At 39.3% G+C, this 4,604-nt stretch overlaps 1 pseudogene; it reads left to right on the top strand.

Annotated features, from left to right (window-relative positions):
- Positions 1–4,025: 4,025 nt before the first annotated feature.
- On the top strand, positions 4,026–4,114 carry LOC118586464 (annotated as a pseudogene).
- Positions 4,115–4,604: the final 490 nt, after the last annotated feature.

Raw genomic sequence — 4,604 nt, 5'->3', positions numbered from 1 at the left:
TGTCCTCTTACTGTACATTTGCTTATAGACTGTTTGCCTTATTTATATGAAGCCTTAGTCCTTAGGTTGTTTAGGTAGATAAGACTTATAGATTTATTGTCACCTATGCTTATCATCTCTATAATTATGTTAGTTAGCTTATCCAGATTTATAAATACATAGGTCAGATGGGCAGGTAATCTTCAAACACTTCATGGACCTAGAGAATATGGCATTTAAATAACTTAAAATTCTGTTGACGTGAGACACAATTGCTCCTGGCAGCACCAATTTGATCCTGAGAGAATGTTGGGCTTCTAAGACATTTCCATTTGGAAGTTTGTCTTCTTGGCACAAAATGGCCTACTGGGCAAAGAACTGCCCTTGCCTCAACTGCTGACAGTACAAACGCTGTCCTTTCTGGACAAGCAGGACACAAGGAAAGCGACCACTGCATTTTGCCAAGACAGGGTAAGATGGTCTTTCAGAATTCCTGCTTCTGAAAATGGTCTGTCAGATACTCTAGGCCTGTAGCCAATTTGAATGCACCAACAATGCTGAGAAACATTAGGTGACTGTCCAGGCTGCCAGCTGTCTCTGTCTACTCTTGCAAGACTCCTGAAAGTTGCTTGTGTCCTTCTCCCATTTCTCAGGTATTATTATATTCCTTCTCAGGTCTTTGATGAGGTTGAAGACTAGCAGTTATAGTTACAACTTAGTATATATACATATATAATATCTTAGATAGAATATATTAAGTTTTAGACTCAGGTTCTTTAGGATATGACACCTTTTGGAATGATCTTTGTAACATGCCACCTACCCATGCTCTAGACTTCCCTGAATTTTAGTATGTGTTTTTTGCTTGATACTGTTTGCATTTATTGTAATTCCAACTATCTAGGTCATTTTCCCTTATTACTCCTGGACAATATTTGATAACCATTTCTTTGTATATAGTCTTGTATTAGGTTAGAACTTTCTTATTTAGACAAAAGGGGGAGATGTAGTGTGTAGCCATCCCAGCCTTGGCCTGGAAGTTCCGACCCCCATTGAGGCTTCGGTAATGGTCACGCCACAAGGCAGGGCTGAGGGAGGAAGCTGAAGACCCAGGATGGAGAGGAGAGGTTTCTCTTGGCTCTGGGACCCTGGACGCTGTGGGTAGACTGAGCAGAGTTCTCCAGAGAACACTGCCGGATTGCGCCATACCTTTGCCAGACCCTGTTACCTATCCCTTCATTTGTAAGTTACCCCACAAAATAAACCTCCCTTTTAACTATATGGAGTGGCCTTAATAATTTCACCAATACCCATACACATAAAATAAATTTAAAAATATATCACTCAGAAACACAACACACTAATAGATTGATTGATTAATTAATTAATTAATTAATTGAGATAGAAGTACCTTCATTGAACTATGAGATCAGATTCCAACTGTAATTTTTTAAGATAACTACTTCTTATATACACATGGTTTCAAATAACATCCATAATTTTATGAAAGGACAATAAAATAGTTTTTCCTAACTGTACATGTATGGGTGTAGATTTCCTTTATAGTCTTCAATCAAACAACATATCACAGCAGATGGATGTAATCATCTAGACAGGACAGAGAACTGCAGACATTTAAAACAATACTATTCTTCTCACTCAATAGTTTTCTTCTGGGAAGTGTAGTTATTTTTAATGTATTAAACATAAATACATTTGAAGTATTAGATTCAAATATATTGGCATTTGTTGCATTCATTATTTTTCTTAAAATTAATTAAAAATTTAGCTTTTAAATTGTATTAATAAATAATCATTATAATTATTGGGAATGGTGGTGTGTATGTGTATGTGTATATACAGTGAGGGGGGTGCACATGTGCCACAGCACCTATATGGAGGTCAGAAAACAATTTTCAGGAGTGATTATCTTCATCCACAGTGAGATCCCGAGACTGAACTCAGGTCATCACCCTTGCCCAGCAAGAGCTTTCACTGACTGAGTCATCTTGCTGGCACAACCCCGAATTTTGACTTTGGTTATAATAAACAATGATGACACACACAAATAGCACTTGAAAGTTCCTCAACTTTTCAAAGCATAAAAGTGAGAGAAAAACTGTTAGGGACCAAGATTTCAGGAACCAAACATGAACCATGGAAAGTACTAGCTAAGCCAGAGAACAAGTCATAAGCCCACTGCCCTTCCCCAGAGCAGTAACACCTGTTTACTAACCAGAGGCTCCCAAAGATAAGAACATTCCACAGTCAGGTGCCATGGCAACCAAATGTAAAGAGCATTCCATGGTCAGGTAGCCTAGCAATCTTGCAGTTGTAGGACCTGCACGTCTCCCACGTTCTGCACCCCTTCCCTCCTTCCTGCCCCCTCCCCTCCTATGCTATATAAGCCTTGTGGAGGAAAATAAAAATTGCAGCTTGATCAGAATCCTGTCTTGCTGTCCTCCTTTGTGTCGCCCTTCCCTTTCATTTGCTCCCACAGGTGGGTCGCCCCCATTGAAACCCCGCTGGCCGGGGCAAGAAACTAGGTATGGGGGAGAACACCTCTAATCCCAGCCTTGGGAGGACAAAACAGGAGGCCCAGGAGTTAGTGCCCAGCCTGAGTTATAGACTACATCGCCGACTAGTCTTAGGGCTACATAGAGAGATCCTATCAATTATAATAATAATACCTTGTATAAATAAGAATTTTGAGAAGGCTTTGAACTAGACTTCTAGATCCTATACTTTTTCTGGAGGCCAGAGGAAGGGTAAAGATATTGAGGAAATTGAGATGGATTGCTGGAGACTATGGAGTTTGTTTAAATGTTTTTTTGTTTGTTCGTTTGTTTGTTTGTTTTTCAAGACAGGGTTTCTCTGTGTAGCTTTGCACCTTTCCTGGAACTCACTTGGTAGCCCAGGCTGGCCTTGAACTAACAGAGATCCACTATAGCCTCATTCCATGTCCTGTGGTGGGACCTTCCAATTGCTATCACCTCTTGTGTATTTCAGACTTGCAATGTAAGAAACCGATGCTCAAAAAAGAGAAGGAACTTGCACAAAGCAAGGGCAGAGTTGGGATCACAACTTAGGTCATTGATCTCCCAACCACATGCTATTTATATTTATCTGCTTTCTGTCATAAAAGGCTCATTTTCATCTTATATAAAGGGGATCACACAATGAGTACTCTCTTAAATCTTGCATCTGGATTCAGTGTGTCATTTTAAGATTTATTTATGGGTTTTTTTTTTTTTTTGAGTTGAGGATTGAACCCAGGGCTTTGCGCTTGCTAGACAAGCACTCTACCACTGAGCTAAATCCCCAACCCTTATTTATGTTTTCATATGTATTAATCTCTGTTATGTTCTTTGAATGTACCACATTTTATTTACCTAGCCAACTGTTGAGGAATATTTGAGTTGTTTACAGATGCAGACTATGTCAGTAAAGCTGTTAGAAACATTTGTGTACAAGTCTGAATGGAAATACATTTAAAAATTTTTTTGAGGGAGCATAAATAGTTAGGAGTACAATTCCTAGATTCTATGGTAGATGTATGCTAATTTTGAAAGAAATGTCAGTTTTCCAGAATGATCATGCCATTTTCCACCCCTACTATGAGAATTCCAACTGTTACACGTCCTTATCAACTCTTGGCTTTGTTGGTTTTTTGTTTGTTTGTTTTGTTTGTTTGTTTTGTTTTGTTTTGTTTGTTTGTTTTTGAGACAGGGTTTCCCTGTGTAGCTTTGCGCCTTTCCTGGAACTCATTTGGTAGCCGAGGCTGGCCTTGAACTAACAGAGATCCACCTGGCTCTGCCTCTCCAGTGCTGGGATTAAAGGCGTGCGCCACCACCACCCGGCGGCTTTGTTGGTTTTTAAAATGTTATAATGAGTATGCTGTGATGCATTAATGACTTTGAAAGATACATTTAAAAGTAAAAACAGATAATTTCTCCCCTCAAGTTTGAAAATAATACTATGAAAAGGTTGAGTATTAGAATTTGAGTAGGGAGGTGTGTTACTTTCGATTACTGTAACAAAATGCCGTATTGTATGAAAGGAGAGAAGGTTAGCACTCTCCTTGACAAGGATGGAAGAGGCCCTTGGGCCTAACAACACATTGCCACCTACTTCTCACAAAATGCCTGAGGTAATTAAATCAAAAAGAAAAAAAATCACTTTGGTTGTCAATTTTAGGAGTTTCAATCCATGGCTGGTTGTTTTGGGGCCTGTGGCAAAGCACAACTTTATAATAGGAAGGTATGGTACAAGCTGCTCACCTCAGAGTGGTAAGAAGACCAAGAAAGAGAGGAAAGGGATCAGTATCCTGTAATCTTCTTCAAGGGCATTCCCCCCATGACTTAAAACTCCCACTAGGCCCATGTCTTAAAATTTTTCACTGCTTTCTAGTAGCACCATGAAGAGGAGTCCTAAGCTACATGGGTCTTTGGGGGAGGAGAAGTCTAGATCCAAAGTGTAGCAGAAAGTATTTTAAATTTCTGTTGCTATGTATCAAATTACAACATTTGTAATTTAGCAGCTTGAAATACCACACATTTATCATCTGATCTTATCTGTTGATCAGAAGTCCAGGTCCAGTATTTTGCTGGGCATTCTATTCCGAA

Source organism: Onychomys torridus, chromosome 6 (assembly GCF_903995425.1).
Source record: "Onychomys torridus chromosome 6, mOncTor1.1, whole genome shotgun sequence".
NCBI lineage: Eukaryota > Metazoa > Chordata > Mammalia > Rodentia > Cricetidae > Onychomys > Onychomys torridus.
This window is presented reverse-complemented; position numbering and strand designations above follow the sequence as displayed.